This window comes from Littorina saxatilis, linkage group LG16 (assembly GCF_037325665.1).
Source record: "Littorina saxatilis isolate snail1 linkage group LG16, US_GU_Lsax_2.0, whole genome shotgun sequence".
Lineage (NCBI taxonomy): Eukaryota > Metazoa > Mollusca > Gastropoda > Littorinimorpha > Littorinidae > Littorina > Littorina saxatilis.
In genome coordinates this window covers 36,002,868-36,020,998 of record NC_090260.1, presented here as the reverse complement: position 1 = coordinate 36,020,998, position 18,131 = coordinate 36,002,868, and the positions used below count along the sequence as shown (strand labels likewise).

General features: G+C 42.9%; 1 long non-coding RNA gene across 1 annotated transcript in view; it reads right to left on the bottom strand.

Annotated features, from left to right (window-relative positions):
• Positions 1 to 18,131, bottom strand: part of LOC138950958 (uncharacterized) — a 115,736-nt gene that overhangs the window by 51,201 nt on the left and 46,404 nt on the right. The gene's annotated exons all lie outside the window — the stretch shown is intronic.

The following is an 18,131-nucleotide window of genomic DNA, read 5'->3' as shown; positions in this document are numbered from 1 at the left end:
GTCAAATTTCATAAAGATCGGTCCAGTAGTTTAGTCTGAATCGCTCTACACACACACACAGACACACACACAGACACACACACAGACACACACACACACTCATACACACACACACACACACACACACACACACACACACACCACGACCCTCATCTCGATTCCCCCTCTACGTTAAAACATTTATTCAAAACTTGACTAAATGTAAAAAGACAAAACATCAAGAATAATCCTCATTCCTTATTAAATGGCAACGATGCAATAGCGGAAGTAGGAGATCACAAAGTTTTGGGAGTAAATATCGATGATAATGTATCTTGGACCCATCATGTTAGATCGTTGTGTAAAACCATGTCGAGGAAAATATATTTGTTGAACAGAATAAAACACTTTCTTGATCCACACTCAAGGTTATTATTTTATAATGCATACATACAAACCATCACGGATTATTGTTCGACCATCTGGGACTCAGCCAGTGCAAATATTTTAAAACCACTGTATAGTCTACACAGACGAGTACTAAAATCAGTTCTATTAAAACAATCCAGTCTTGTTTTCGACGATTATAAAAAAACTTAAGATTTTGCCCTTAATTCAAAGAAAGATTTAAATCAAATAAAGGCGTGCTCCTTCACAAAATCCTTTCCGGCCATGCACCACGTGCTTTCATTACAAAATGTAAAGCCAAACCAAGCCGAAAATTTAACGTCCCCATTCCACGGATAGATCTCTTTAAATCAAGTTTAGCTTATTCTGGCAGCGTTTTGTGGAATTCTCTCCCGGAATCAGTTCGAGTCCCAACAAGTCTCAATACTTTCAAAAAACACCTCTCATTACATTTAATGTCAAATTACGAAAAGTCACAGTGATGGAAGACTTCGTTCTGATTATTTTCATATTGATCATATCTGTCCATAAAGCATCAGTGTTTCATAACGCAAGAATGTATGTATAGCCTACAACGTGTATATAGTCCTGTGAATAGTTTTTCTGACTGTCATGCTTATCTTTTGTAATTGTTTTACGTTTGTATATATATATATGTATTTAAGATTAGAATAGTCCCTCTCTGGGCGAGGGCTGGTTGAAAAGAAGCTCGTTTATATTGCTTATGCCACAACCCTCGTAAAATAAAATTTGATTTGATTTGATTTGATCTCTCTCTCTCTCTCTCTCTCTCTCTCTCTCTCTCTCTCTCTCTCTCTCTCTCTCTCTCTCTCTCTCTGCCTCTCTCTCTCGCTGCCTCTCTCTCTCTTTCTCTCTCTCTCTCTCTATTTCTCTCTATCTCTCTGTCTCTGTCTCTCTTTCTCTCTCACTGTATCTCTCTTTCTTTCTCTCTCTCTCTCTCTCTCTCTCTCTGACTGTCTGCCTCCGTCCGTCTGTCTGTCTGTCTCTCTCTCTCTCTCTCTCTCTCTCTCTCTCTCTCTCTCTCTCTCTCTCTCTCTCTCTCTCTCTCTCCCTCTCTCTTTCTTTTCTCTCTCTATTTCAGTACATACTTCAGCGTTCTTGTCTGATTTTACAATTATGCAGTTGTTATTCGATATTCGAGATGAGGAGGGTGGCGTGTGTGCTTGTGTGTGTGTATGTGAGTGTGTGTGTGTGCCAGTGTGTGTGTGTGCGTGTGTGCGTGCGTGCGTATTTGTGCGTGTGTGTGTGTGTGTTTGTGTGTATGTGTGTGTGTGTGTGTGTGTGTGTGTGCACGTATAAGTGCATATAGGTTGCGCCCGGACATAGAAAACGGTTACAGCTAGTTCAAAATAAAAGTAACTAAACAGAGACACTTAGGTCGCTGGTGATATTATTCAGTTTCCTGATCGCATGACTAATCTTGGTCCCACCCTCTTGTACTCATGATGGTTGAAATGTCGGGAAATGCAGCTTACAAAGGAAACACAACGAGAGAAAATGACTCACTGACTTTCCTGATAAATCAAGTTCAGTCTACGCAACGCTTTACATACACCTGAGAACCTCTGAAATCGAAACCAACCGGGTTGCTTTGACTTGGTAATGTCAATCATATATAAGGAAGTTCTAGCTGACTCACTAGTCTTTTTCAGAACAGGTGTATACATACTCGTTGTGTGGCCTCTCAGTCGGTCAGCGAAGCGACACTGAAGAGGTTGCGGGGAGAACGAACGAATACTCAAAACGGAACCGAGACAAAGATAAGGTCATTTATATCGTTTCAGACTGCCGGTTAAACACCCGCAATAACCTTCACGGTTGGTACACCAATTGGGATGATACATGCCCCGACAGTATGACACGGAAACAAATGACGTCGTCTTTGTCTCGTTTCCGTACTGAGTATTCGGTCGTTCTCCCGGAACCTTTGTACCCTACTTCAAAATAACATGAATACAAAATCATACCAATTCAAATATGCATCAGATTTATTACACCCCCGGTATAGGGGTGTGTATAGGTTTCGGTCGATGTGTTTGTTTGTGTGTTTGTGTGTTTGTGTGTTTGTGTGTTTGTGTTCGCATATAGATCTCAAGAATGAACGGACCGATCGTCACCAAACTTGGTGAACAGGTTCTATACATTCCTGAGACGGTCCTTACAAAAATTGGGACCAGTCAAACACACGGTTGGGGAGTTATTGGTGGATTAAGATTCTACAAGGACTTATAGAGAAACATATTCATGGTCAAAGGGAAATAACCTTCTCAGTTGGTGGCAGTGAGAATGGGTGCAGTGAGAATGGTTATTTCCCTTTGACCAACGGGGGTGTTTTTCCTACCTCCGAGGAATTTCTTGTTTCTTTTGGTTTGATGAAAACATAATTTGAATCACAACAAGAAACCAAGGAAACATCAAAACCAGAGAAAACATTATTATCAACTTTCGAGTAAAGAAGACTGTTTGGTATATTTTTTGAAAGCTTGAGGGCTAGTTATAGGTTATTTTCTGCAAGCTTCTTTATGTATTATTGAAACCAGTCTTTATCATGTCTTTTCTTTTCTTCTATGTGTTGGAGGTGGTCCATAATGTCGGCGTTGTTCTCGTGCCTCGGTCTTCTATGTGTTGGAGGTGGTCCATAATATCAGTGTTGTTCTCGTGCCTCGGTCTTCTATTTGTTGGAGGTGGTCCATAATATCAGCGTTGTTCTCGTGCCTCGGTCTTCTATGTGTTGGAGGTGGTCCATAATATCAGCGTTGTTCTCGTGCCTCGGTCTTCTATGTGTTGGAGGTGGTCCATAATATCAGCGTTGTTCTCGTGCCTCGGTCTTCTATTTGTTGGAGGTGGTCCATAATATCAGTCTTGTTCTCGTGCCTCGGTCTTCTATTTGTTGGAGGTGGTCCATAATATCAGTGTTGTTCTCGTGCCTCGGTCTTCTATTTGTTGGAGGTGGTCCATAATATCAGCGTTGTTCTCGTGCCTCGGTCTTCTATTTGTTGGAGGTGGTCCATAATATCAGTCTTGTTCTCGTGCCTCGGTCTTCTATGTGTTGGAGGTGGTCCATAATATCAGTGTTGTTCTCGTGCCTCGGTCTTCTATGTGTTGGAGGTGGTCCATAATATCAGTGTTGTTCTCGTGCCTCGGTCTTCTATTTGTTGGAGGTGGTCCATAATATCAGTGTTGTTCTCGTGCCTCGGTCTTCTATTTGTTGGAGGTGGTCCATAATATCAGCGTTGTTCTCGTGCCTCGGTCTTCTATGTGTTGGAGGTGGTCCATAATATCAGTCTTGTTCTCGTGCCTCGGTCTTCTATTTGTTGGAGGTGGTCCATAATATCAGCATTGTTCTCGTGCCTCGGTCTTCTATGTGTTGGAGGTGGTCCATAATATCAGCATTGTTCTCGTGCCTCGGTCTTCTATTTGTTGGAGGTGGTCCATAATATCAGCGTTGTTCTCGTGCCTCGGTCTTCTATGTGTTGGAGGTGGTCCATAATATCAGCGTTGTTCTCGTGCCTCGGTCTTCTATGTGTTGGAGGTGGTCCATAATATCAGCGTTGTTCTCGTGCCTCGGTCTTCTATTTGTTGGAGGTGGTCCATAATATCAGCATTGTTCTCGTGCCTCGGTCTTCTATGTGTTGGAGGTGGTCCATAATATCAGCATTGTTCTCGTGCCTCGGTCTTCTATGTGTTGGAGGTGGTCCATAATATCAGTGTTGTTCTCGTGCCTCGGTCTTCTATGTGTTGGAGGTGGTCCATAATATCAGCATTGTTCTCGTGCCTCGGTCTTCTATGTGTTGGAGGTGGTCCATAATATCAGTGTTGTTCTCGTGCCTCGGTCTTCTATGTGTTGGAGGTGGTCCATAATGTCGGCGTTGTTCTCGTGCCTCGGTCTTCTATTTGTTGGAGGTGGTCCATAATATCAGTGTTGTTCTCGTGCCTCGGTCTTCTATTTGTTGGAGGTGGTCCATAATATCAGCATTGTTCTCGTGCCTCGGTCTTCTATGTGTTGGAGGTGGTCCATAATATCAGTGTTGTTCTCGTGCCTCGGTCTTCTATGTGTTGGAGGTGGTCCATAATATCAGTGTTGTTCTCGTGCCTCGGTCTTCTATGTGTTGGAGGTGGTCCATAATATCAGTGTTGTTCTCGTGCCTCGGTCTTCTATTTGTTGGAGGTGGTCCATAATATCAGCGTTGTTCTCGTGCCTCGGTCTTCTATGTGTTGGAGGTGGTCCATAATATCAGTCTTGTTCTCGTGCCTCGGTCTTCTATTTGTTGGAGGTGGTCCATAATATCAGTCTTGTTCTCGTGCCTCGGTCTTCTATGTGTTGGAGGTGGTCCATAATATCAGTGTTGTTCTCGTGCCTCGGTCTTCGGTCCTTGACGCACAATGTTTTGACCTGACGCGCCATTGTTCTGACCGATACCCTGGCCGGTCGACTGTCGTCCGGTAGTTTTGACATGTAGGAGGTCTTCTGACAAATCAATGTCTCTGTAGCCAGGGCTAATCCTATTTTCAAGGCAGGTCCAACCGACCTGTTTTCCTCCGAGTCTGGGAACAACACTGATACTTTCAAACAGAGTTGCTATTATTTTGTGTTTGCTCTAAAAAGACGGGGCCAAAACTTAAAGAAACTGCAGTGAAACACATGTTGAAATTGATCGCCATTATTACACTTTATACACACTCTTTCATTCTGTAATACAATCAGAAATCTTCTTTTCTGAACAGGCAACTTGTGGTTTAGTGTTTTAAAAACGCAATAAGGATAATCCCAAATTTTGCGGTAACAACTCCAAGTATTTTTCAAAAATAAATGTTCGTTTGCAAGGCCTATAATTGGAGTTCAAATCCGAAAACCACATCTGCACATATTGGTCTACTGAACATTGCAACGTCTTTAACTTAAACCCAATCGCTGGAACAATTCAGATTCCACTGATTAATACAAATTCCTCTTAAACCAAGGAATGTACAGTTGTCTCAATACAATTCAAATACGGTGATTTATATCCTGTGCATACCGAAGATACAGTCGAGCGTGTCTATACTGACCACAGTGCTAGTAATGGTGCTTGAACACATAGAGAATGCTTCATGTCCTACATGCTAAATACTTCGCCTCTTAAGGTGTTACGAGTGTGTTCAAGTTGCGGTTCTTGCTAATGTTTATACTCACTGAGTTACTTGCCTTGATTGCGACGGCGTATACACACGGTCCAGTGTGCATTCGACAGGGGGTGCCCAATATGTACTGCTAGTTTGTTTTTACATTTAGTCAAGTTATGACTAAATGTTTTAACATAGAGGGGGGAATCGAGACGAGGGTCGTGGTGTATGTGTGAGTGTATGTGTGTGTGTGCGTGTGTGTAGAGCGATTCAGAGTAAACTGCTGGACCGATCTTTATGAAATTTGACATGAGAGTTCCTGGGAATGATATCCCCGGACGTTCTTTTTTTCGATAAATGTCTTTGATGACGTCATATCCGGCTTTTAGTAAAAGTTGAGGCGGCACTGTCACACCCTCATTTTTCAATCAAATTGATTGAAATTTTGGCCAAGCAATCTTCGACGAAGGCTGGACTTCGGTATTGCATTTCAGCTTGGTGGCTTAAAAATTAATGAATGACTTTGGTCATTAAAAATCTGAAAATTGTAAAAAAAATTAAAAAAGTTATAAAACGATCCAAATTTACGTTCATCTTATTCTTCATCATTTCCTGATTCCAAAAACATATAAATATGTTATATTTGGATTAAAAACAAGCTCTGAAAATTAAAAATATAAAAATTATGATCAACAATTTTTTTTCGAAATCAATTTAAAAACACTTTCACCTTATTCCTTGTCGTAAATTTGGAAACATACAGCTAATCACATATTATAGGTATGACCACCAACCAATCTAGATACAAACGCATGATAACTAGGAAGGCGCTAATTCAGATGAGGAAATATTTCCTGTGATACCCAGTTGCTAGTATCATATAGTAGCTAAAATATGATGCTTGGAAAAGACACAGATTCGAGATCGTTAACACAACACTGCCGTTGTTTTACGGTTACACATCAAAAGCAAAAAGCTAGGAACAAGTAGGTGGCAATGAAAAGTTATACTTTGATCATAGACCTATATTATCTAATATAGGTCCCTGCTTTGATGCAGCACATATCACATGATATAGACCTTATCATTACTCTTCTTTTCTCCATCCATCCCATCCGCCCCTGGCTAAAAATCTTAACAAAATCTTACAACGACTATACTCATCAGGCTAAACGTGAAAAGAGAAACATGTCCCGTGATGTCCTTTCATATTGCTGATATCAAAGTGTTGAATCGACCAAAGTTCAAGTAAAGTAACGGGTAGTAAAAGCGAATCTTAATAAATGTGGCAAAAAGTGTGCTTTGATGGGAAACAGATTTCTGCTCAATTTGAGTTCGGTCCAACTTAGGTAACAGGAAGTAAAAGCATTACAATTAGACTTTGAACGGAGGTTTGAGAGAGAGAGAAGGAGAGAGAGAGAGAGAGAGGGAGAGAGAGAGAGAGAGTGAGAGAGAGGTAGCCCAGAACGTTATTGCCGTTGAAAGAGAGAGAGAGAGAGAGAGAGAGAGAGAGAGAGAGAGAGAGAGAGAGAGAGAGAGAGAGAGAGAGAGAGAGAGAGAGAGAGAGAGAGAGAGGGGGGAGCAGAGAGAGAGACAGAGTGAGTGAGCGAGCGAGTGAGCAAGAGAGAGAGACACACACACACACACACACACACACACACACACACACACACACACTAAAACAGACACACACACGCACACACATACACAGACATACATATACACACACAAACCAGAAGGAGTTTCTTTCTTTATTTGGTGTTTAACGTCGTCAGTTTCAACCACGAAGGTTATATCGCGACGGGACCAGAAGGAGTGAGAGCTAGAGAAAAAATGAGAAAGAGAAAGTCGTCAGTAAGTATAGTGGTATTGACACGTAGCGATAATGACACGTAGCGCTAAAAGATGTAGTGCTGTCGACACGTAGTGATAAAGAACGAATGATAGCGACTCATAGACAAATTATTTGTAGCACTAATCAACGTAGCGATAGCGGCACGTAGCACAAATGACACGTAGGACAAATGACACGTAGCACAAATGACACGTAGCGCTAGCGATACGCACCCCAGATCTATATGAAGTTGACTCGACACGGCGAACCGCCGAATCCGTGAGACCCCATCTCACCATTCTAACCTCACTGGGGCACTATGTGTGATTATCCCTTCCTCATGTGTGTGTGTGTGTTGTTTGTTGTGTGAGTGCGTGAAGTCGGGCGGGCGTGTGTGTGCCCGTGTGTCTTTGTGTCTGTGCACGTCGTCTTGAGTGTGAGAAAGCGAAGTTTTGAGAAATAGTGACATAAATAGTTTAAGAAAGGGATCTACTAAGTGAGAGTGGGCGTCCATTACGGCATTGCGAAGCGGACCTGCGCATCTACACGCTTTGTTTGTCTGTTGTTTATGTGTTCGTGTGTGGATGTGTGTGTGTGTGTGCGTCAGTGTGTGTGTGTGTGTGTGTGTGTGTGTGTGTGTGTGTCACAGTTAGTGTGTGTCCATTTGGTTGTATGAGTGTGAAAGTGTACGTATTAAAGGGGGGGGGGGTGGAGGGTGAGGACCCATGCGTTTGGCTTCATAGTTCCTTCATACGAGTAACTTTGTTAACAGTTCATTATTCGGACACAGATTAACAAGTTATAGAATGTTCGTGTAGAACAGACACTTAGCCACAAAAAAACCACCTGGTTTTGAAATTAATTATTACCTCGATTCCGTTCAAAGGAGCTTTCCCCAAACACCTTTTTAACAATATCCAATTGATCTATGAGGTATGGGTCCATGCGACGCCCCCTATGAGGTACAGAGAATGCCTGTTTGCGGTCAGGGGGAAAATTGAGAAGGGGGGGAAGGACCGGTACAGGCACCCCCAACCTTTGTACACATTACTAACAGGAACGTGTGCACAAAATGTGTAATGAATCTCACGACAGATTATTTTTTCGGGGGGGTGCATTCTTATGATCAGCCTAAGGCGCTTCGCGTCCTCGATTTAGACTTTTGAATTCTAAGTAAACCCTTTTACAAAGTAACTGATTCACCAAGGTGCGTGTGTGTATGTGCGTGTGTCTGTGTGCTTGTCTGTGTGCTTGTCTGTGTGTTTGTGTGAGTGTAGTGCGATTCAGAGACAACTTCATGAAACTCCGTCTCCAGTTGGAAATGTCCTCCCTGTTGTGGATGGTAGGAGCGGGGTTTTGGTCAGGGAGGACATTTCCAACTGGAGACTGAGTTTGACCAGGTAACGTGATGCATTATAACTGAAATACATAATTAGTAGTGTCCCAATTTGCAAGTGTGTTCGTATCATCAGCTGATAAAAAAGAGTGTCCGTAGCTTTTGGGTACGCGTCGCAGTATTAGCAGTGTACGATCTCCCACAGTCCAATGGTACGGATGCCGCGAATTGTTGTTACAGCCACTGACTGTTTTATGTACGGAAGCCGGTAGTCTTTTTGTTGTTGTTAAATAATTATATTGCCAAAAATTATGACATTTTCCGATAATTGGACGAGTTTCAATACACATTGGCTAAGCACCTGTGTGCTCAATGGAAATGTCGCTTGTTTTTATCAAAACTAAATTTCAATGGTTATTCGTGCAAACCATCACACAAACATGCGTGCCTCTCTGTGCCTCTGTGAGTATGCGTGTTGCTGCTTTCATAGTTCAGGATAGATTACAAGTTAGCTGTGTTAGGGTGCAAGCGTTTAGAAAATGTATCCCCCCCCCCCCCCATACACCCCCCCCCCCCTACCTGTCAAATTCCCTCAGCATCTATGAACCATTCCGTTCCCTCAGATCATCACCAAAAGAAAAATCCTCCGCATCCCAAAGATCAGGACGAACACATTAGCGAAACACTTTAGATATCAGATACCGACTTTATGGAATGCGCTTCAAAATCACATTCGCAAAGAGAGAAAGAGAGAGAGATCAAATCAAATCAAATCAAATCAAAGAGAGAGAGGGAGAGAGAGAGAGAGAGAGAGAGAGAGAGAGAGAGAGAGAGAGAGAGAGAGAGAATGTATTCTTATGGTAAATAGTCAGAAATGTAGTTATTGACTGAACTTATTCTTATCGCTATGAGGGGTTTGTTTGCGTGTGTGTGTGTCACTGTGTGTGTGTGTGTGTGTGTGTGTGTGTGTGTGTGTGTGTGTGTGTGTGTGAGGTTATTGGAATTGTAAATCGCTTGGAGCTGTAAATCTGGACTTGCGTTATAGAAAAGTTTAATATTTTTTTTCATTGTTAGGTGGATTTTATCGTTTTAGTACAAGCAGTGGACAGAATAGACTCACTCAATGTATGTGTGCGCTTGAAAGCGCGCGCGCGTGTTTGTGTGTGTGTTTGTTTGTTTGTTTGTTCGTTCATGGGCTGAAACTCCCACGGCTTTTACGTGTATGACCGTTTTTACCCCGCCATTTAGGCAGCCATACGCCGCTTTCGGAGGAAGCATGCTGGGTATTTTCGTGTTTCTATAACCCACCGAACTCTGACATGGATTACAGGATTTTTTTCGTGCGCACTTGGTCTTGTGCTTGCGTGTACACACGGGGGTGTTCGGACACCGAGGAGAGTCTGCACACAAAGTTGACTCTGAGAAATAAATCTCTCGCCGAACGTGGGGACGAACTCACGCTGACAGCGGCCAACTAGATACAAATACAGCGCGCTACCGACTGACCTACATCCCCGCCCCATTTGTGTGTGTCAATGTGTGTGTGTGTGTGTGTGTGTGTGTGTGTGATTAAAAGTTGACGAGAGCGGGCTGGGGAGGGGGGTGAAGGGGGAGGGGGGGGGGGGGGTTGGTGGGTTGGGATTGCGCCGGGGCACTAAGGACACTAAGTGTTTGTAGTGCGATTCAGAAAAAAAAACTACGGGACAGATCTTTATGAAACTTTGCAAACAAGTTTTCTGACCCCCACCCCTTCACCCGGATTCAAACACTTGGGTCAGTGTTCTACCAACTGACCTGCTGGGCTCACAAATGATTTGTGTCTTAGTTTTTGTCAGCCCAAGATATGGGGGTCGGGTTGGGGCGGGAAACATTTTTGAGTAAGAAAAAAAGGAAACACTTTTTTTTTTTTTTTTAAGGAATTTGGTTCTGATTTGAGATGACATTTTTGTGTTATAATGTTTTTACCACTAAATGAAAACAGTCTCGTTTTCTTCGCGTCCTCGATTTACACTCTTGATTTATACATACTGACACTCCTCTTACAAACTCTTTGATCCATCCTGGTGTGTGTGTGTGTGCGCTTGTGATCAGTGGTGGACGAGGAGGGGTGTGTGTGTGGTGGATTGGGGGAGGGGGGGGGGGGGGGGGGTTGGTAGGGGGTAGGCCCTATCGGTGCACTAAGGGCACTAAGTCGTTGGGTGTATGTGTTTGTATTGCGATTCAGAGAAAACTACTATACAGATTTTTATGAAACTTTGCACACTTCTCCTTACCAACTGACCTACTTGACTCCTAAATGAATTTGTTCCTAATTTTTGTCAGTCAAGATATGGGGGTGGGGGTGGTGCGGGGATAATTGTGGTGTAAGAAATAAGGAAACACCCTATGGTTTTCTTAGGTGTAGTAACGGTATATAGTGAACTAAGCTGTGTTCAAATTTGGTTATGATCTGTCGAGCAAATTTTGTGTTATAACGTTTTTACCACTAAATGAGTGATAATTCAATGTAGTGTACGCCCTCGACAATCCTCGATGATTTTTGGCATGCAGAGTGATAAGTAGTGTATCATGATAAAGTGATACTCTCCATTCTTTTATCTACACAAAGGAATGTTTTACTTATCTTTTCTAAAGATAAAAATATCAGTTAGGAATTTGCCCACACAGTACCCCCCACCCCCGAAAAAAAATTCTTATAAGAAAGTGAATAAGGAAACAACGTTTTCTCTGGCTGCATCTTTGGACATATAGCTCAGAGAAACATGTGCTGAAAATGTGTAATGGATCTCACGAGCGATTTTTTTTTTCTGGGGGTGGGGGGGGCGTATGCCCCTTGATCGGTCTCGGGCTATAATGATAAAATCGTTTATTTAACGTCACTCTGTAAAAACATTGGCGACATTTGTCTTAGATTAAGAACACACACAGGCACGCACACAAACTTTCCCTTTATGTACAGTGGTTCACCACCCTCCCGCCCCCCGCACACTCTCGCTCATCTAATTAAAAAGTGTGTTAAGAGATACTTGGATATAAAATGGTATTTTTAAAAGTTCTGATAAAAATATATAGTAGCTGTATGAGAAGCAATGGCGTCAGCCGCAGCAATGTCTCTTCATATCCAGGGACCAAGTGGGTGCGTGTGCATAAGTCCAGCGATAAGTTTGGGACCTTGCCACCCAAGGTCTTTATTAAAACTTAAAAGATAGCTTAATTTTTCCTTTGAGGTATTTGGCAGGATATTTCTATTTGAGTTCATAAACTGAGTCAGGGGTTGAAAGTGGCATGAGTTCAAATCACACTCCAAAGTCAAATGAGCAGTGGTGAGGTCGGATTGACAGGTGCATTTAAGCTCTAGAAATTGGTAGTTCCCAGCTTCTGCCCTTAGGCGGTTAATCCTTTTTATTACACGTGGGCATGCATTATAGGTGTTCATCTGTTTTGATGGGGCTTCCCGAATGAGCCAGCCAGAGCTTATAGCCTTGTGCATATATTTGTTCCTCCATTCTCTCCAGAGAAGAGAGTCTGTAAGGCTACTGATCTCAGAAGCAGACAATGGCAGGTCTACCTCGGAGGCGCCTATGCCTTGGGCAGCTTCTTTAGCGGCTTTGTCCGCTTTCTCGTTGCCAGGCACGTTCACGTGTGCTGGACACCAGACCAGGTTAATCTCGCTTCCTTTTTTTATAATTTTATTTGCCAGCTCCTTTATGGCAATGACAAGATCATGTCTTTTTGATCTTTTGTTAGATCTTAATGCTTCAATGGCTGCTTTGGAGTCAGAGAATAGAGGGCCCCAAAGGGGGGGTATCATCACGATCACGGGAAGGGAAATTTTAGCTTTCACGATCACAGTTACCTTGATTTTTGTTTTCACGATCAGGAACACTAGTGGCAAATCACGGTCACGGTAAAAGTTGCATGTACAGAAAGCACGTGTCAAAGTAAACACAACCACACAGCAATTCGCTCCTCTGGATCTATTGTTTATTCAACACAAAGTGAGAACTGTTGCACTTTTTTATTATTATTTTTTTAATTCTCTTTCATTCACACATAGAAATACATAACATGATTTGTAATCAGTAACAAGAATGTTGTTTTCGTTGTTTTCTCTCTCTCTCTCTCTCTCTCTCTCTCTCTCTCTCTCTCTCTCTCTCTCTCTCTCTCTCTCTCTCTCTCTCTCTCTCTCTCTCCACTCATACTCTCTCTCCACTCATACACATTCAACTCCCACACCCTCACTCACACACATAAATATATACTTGCACAATTTCACATTTCCAGAGCTAAATCTTGTAAACCCATTTTCTAAAAAACTATTGGGTGGATTGAAATTAAAGTACATGTATGTGTGATGGGTTCTTTATTTTCAACTTTGCCATGCAATTTGAGGTACACCATCGCCTGGTTTCATGGCCTTGAAAAACAAACAGGAATGCTACAGGCCAAAAATGGTTTTACCTGAAAGAAGCGCGCAGTTCCAGTGGCAAAGCCACAAGCCTGAGCCTGCGAAGCAGGCGAGCCAACTAGGGGGGTCCGGGGGCATTCTCCCCCGGAATTTTTTTCAAAAAACGGTTAAAATCTGTGATATCTGGTGCATTCTGGGCATCATTTTCAGGGCTGTAATAGTGTTGTGATCTTGTTAAAAATCCCATTTTAGCCTCCCCCAACCACCATTCAACACACCTCCAAACTGGTGAAAACAACACTACTGTGCGCTGGCTTCATTGAGACCGGCGCCCGGTCGCGTTGCGCGATATTCACACGGATCGTTTTTGCGGAAATTTTTCAACTTAACGGGAATAAATTTGACTTTACCGGATTTTGAAAACGGCTTTATCGGATTTCCGGCAATTACCGGAAAAGTAGCATGCCTGACAAAATCCCCAACGAACATGACTTTGGTCGTCTTTGACATGAGGATCAAGTGACCCAAACTGGCACGTCTCGCCGCCATTGTTTCTGAATTTAACCCATTGTTGATATTTAAAGTTTACAGGCGCTAAAATAAATCCAAGCTTAATGCAAAGAAGCGACAATTAGAATCTATGCCAAGCGTGTCAACGTTGCTGGGAGGAAAAACACATTTCTAGTTTCGGTTTTGGCTACACGCAGACTCGATCTCGAGCCAGTCGAGGTCACACTGAGCGAGTGACAGCCGGACGTGGCAATGTCGACAATGTCAATAATCTCACGGCTCAAACTCAAAGATCTTGAACAAATTTCAGAACAGTCATAGAGCAACATAGATCAACATACCTTGATATTTCGTCTTCGGAAAGACCGACCCGTAGCCTAACCTTTCCACCAAGGAAGGCATTCTCGCCGCCTGCTTTGGTCTGGCTTGAATCCACAAAATATAACAGAAGTTCGATGACAGTACCGCTGCAAGCCATTTTTGATCTTCGAATTCGAACTTGACTGAATGCACTCAAAAACGTTTGCACGAAGCCCTTCCATTGGATGAAGTTTGGCAGACTTTTGCAATTTGCCTTCTGATTGGATCTCTTTTTTGTGTGATTGGTTCTCTTAAAGGGAAGCAATCGCTGTCAAAATCATATTTCTGAATGTGTTGTTGCTTCCCTTCAATCGGGATTGGCTCCTTGACGAATAGAGGATCATAGAGTGATACAGCTGTGAAAAATGTACGTTGAAAATAAAATGCTTTGCAATAATGCCCATCACGATCACGAAAACAAATGACGATCACGATCACGAGACTTGATTTTTTTTGTCATCACGGATCACGGGCAAAGTCCCATCACGATCACAGAAATGGAAATTTCGGCAATCACGGTCACAGAAAGGTCAAAACACGCCAATCACGATCACGATTTTAAACCCTTTGGGGCCCTCAGAATATAGCTATCTTTTGAGGAGGAGTGTTCTTGAGATTGAGATGAACAAGCAACATGCAGATGGCAAGGAGCTCAGCTGAGAAGATCGAGTTTCTGTTGCACAGTTTAAATTTCCCAGTCATGACATCGCTGGGGATTACAAAAGCTGCGCCAGCCTTCTTGTCATCTAACACTGACCCGTCTGTGTAAACATGAACATGGCCTTTGTATACAATATCAATGTGCTCAAGGGCTTGTATCCTGAGTAATAACTGATCATCCTTTGTAGCTGTGCAATATTCTGTGTCAAAATTCATTTCTTTCATTGTCCATGAGGGATCACGAGATATGGGGTTTTGGGCCACATCATTTGGGTCGACACTGATTTCACTAAAGAGTGAAGCATTGAATTGAGCCAGTGAGGTGAAAGTAGTGCCAAAGTGGGCCTTTTTGTTTTGGACATGGTTGTAATGCGGTTGTAGCTCCTCTTTTGTTGAGTTTTGCACTGCGCAGCACTTACGTCGCCACATGTCAAGAGGGAGGAATCCTGCTTGGTGGTATACAATGGCCTGCTTTGAATGCCTTGGGTGTCCAAGGGCAAGCCGAAGGGCACGACATTCCGCTGACTGTAGCTTATCAAGCCATTTTCGAGCCGACGAGAAGTAGGCCTCCTGTCCATATGATAGTCTTGATCTTATAAGAGCTCTGGTGATGTTTGTTAGAATAACTGGGCACTTTGCCCATGGTTGGGCAGCCAGTATTTTAAGAAGGTTGATGGTCTTATTTGCTTTGCTTAAAAGATACTTTAAGTGAGCAGTCCATAGTCCATTTGAGGTGAAAAATACGCCCAGATATTTCACCTGCTGACTGGGTGAGACAACAGATTTATCTAGTGAGAACTGAACTATCTTTTCTCGATCTTCCAGTTTTCGGTTTGTAAAGACAACGAATACAGTTTTCTCGGCAGAGAGAGTGAAGCCATTCTCCCGCATATAGTTCGCAATGTTATCTATAGCTGTTTGCCACTCTTTAGAGAATTTGTGTTCTGTTTTATAGGTTTTGTTTTGATACTCTTTGCATAGAGCAATATCATCCGCATAAAGCGTCAGTTCGGCTCCATGTGTTTTAATTGTCGATATGTCATGCAGCATAATGCTAAAAAGCAGTGGTGCTATTACTGAGCCCTGTGGCACTCCCATGTCAACTTTGTGAGTGGATGATTTGGCACCTTTATAATCAGTTTGAAAGGATCTGTTCAGTAGAAAGCTTTTTATGTATTGAAACATATTACCACTGATGCCTAATTGCTTCAATTTGAACAACAATCGTTGGTGCCATACTGTATCGTAGGCTTTTTTGATGTCAAAAAAGACAGCAAAGAGAGACTTCTTGTGTGAGAGAGCTTTCTTAATTTTGGAGGACAGTTTTACAATGTGATCCGAGACACCCCTGCCTCGACGGAAACCGGCTTGACACAGCGGTATTACCTTTTTTCTTTCCATTTCATCTTCTAGTCTGGATTTTAGTATTCTTTCATAGATTTTGCTCAGATGGGAGGTCAGAGATATAGGGCGCCAGTTGGAAGGGTCAGCTCTTGGTTTTCCAGGCTTTAAAATGGGGATCACAACAGCCTCTTTCCAAGCTGTGGGAATGAGGCCAGACTTCCAGCATGTTGAATAAAAATCCAGTAAACGGGCGCTTAGCGACCTCGATTTACACTCTTGAATTCTAAGAACACCCCCCTTACAAACGAACTGATCCACCCTGGTGTGTGTGTATATATATGTATATATGTACTAGATGATTACCCGCTTCGCCGGGTACCGGCTTTGCCGGGTACCGGCTTCGCCGGGAAGAAGTAGAGCCGAATACCAGGCTGCGCCTGGGACCCGGCTCTGCCGGGTGTACGCCGGCTTCGCCGGCGCACGAAGGAAAGAAGATAAACGCGCAAAACACTGGAGACCTTCTAAAAATAGTAACGTGCAGTGACCTTCTAAAAATAGTAACGGAATGGGAATATCCGCGCGCCATACGAAGGAAGGGAGGTAAACGCTGAAAACACTGGAAAAGATAAGGAAGAGTTACTGGTAGTGGATCCAGAAAAAAAAATCGGTTCAGCGCTGCGCGCTGAGAGCACGTGTTGAAATATCTCATCGACCAGGTTGTGTCCTGGGTGTACCTGAATATGGCCACCAAATTTGAAACAGATCCATCGAGAACCTTGGCCGCGCATCGCGAACAGACACACACACAGACACAAGTCGTATATATATATATATAGATGTGTGTGTGTGTGTGTGTGTGTGTGTGTGTGTGTGTGTGTGTGTGTGTGTGTGTGTGTGTGTGTGTGTGTGTGTGGTGTGCGATTCAGAGAAATCTACTGGACAGATCTTTATGAAACTTTGCACACAAATGTTCCGACCCCCAACCCTTCCCCCTGATTCAAATTCATGGATCACAAGTCCAGTGCTTTACCAACTGACATACAGAGTTCCCAAATTATTTTTTTAATCATTTTTGTCAATCAAGATATGGGGGTGGGGTTGGTACGGGAATTATTGTGAAGTAGACAATAAGGCAACAACTTATTTTGTTTACAGGTATTGTATCTGTATACAGTGAACTTAGCTGTGTTCAAATTTAGTTATGATGTAAGTGTCGAGCAAATTTTTTTTAATAACGTTTTTATTACTAAATGAGTGATAGTTTTATGTGTACGCCCTCGAGAAACCTCGTATCATTTTCTGAAAATGCACGTTGATAAATGCCGTATTATGATAAAGTGATACTCTTCATTCATTTATGTACACAAAGTAATGTTTCATTTATCATTTGTAGAGCTAAATATGTCAGTTAGGATCACGTTAAGAATCGCAGTGTTTTTCGCAAAATCGTACTTGACAACCCCCAGTAAAACAATTCTAAAAAAAAGGTTAATAAGGCAACCATCTTTTTTCTTTGCACAGATGTGTCCATATTGCTTAGAGGAACCTGTGCACAAAATGTGTAATGTATCTGTCGAGCGATTTGAACACACAAGTAATCCCTTGAGGACATGATATGGGTTATATGATAATTCGAGTGTTTACGCCCTCACGGCTTTTGATGAGATACACAAGTGTATGCGTGTTTAGGTGGTATCAGCCATCTGCACTTATGGCAGAATGACCGAGGTCTGTTACGTGCCACTGTGGTGACACGGGGGTGGGACATGGCTACCGTCTCTGGGTCTGCACATAAAGTTGACCTGTGTCCGCCCCGGCCCGGAGTCGAACCTGCGACCTTAGATCAACTGAGCTAACCGCCCCCCCCCCCCCCCCCCCCCCCCCGCAGGTTGTTGTTATGGACAGGTGTATTCAAAAGGGAAAAACTCATCGGGGATCCCTTTAGGTGGCATTGTTGTAATGGGCAGGTAGTCGTTATCAAGAGGTGGTCGCTAGGGCAAGTTCCACTGTACACAAACGGTAACCTGACACTTAACAGGGGTATAAGGTGGAGAATGGTGGCCGTCTCCAAGGCTCACAAAGCTGACAATTCCCCCCCCCCCTAAAACTGACCCCACATCAGTGTCATTGGTGGGTGGTTAAAGTAATCATTACATTTCATTTCATAC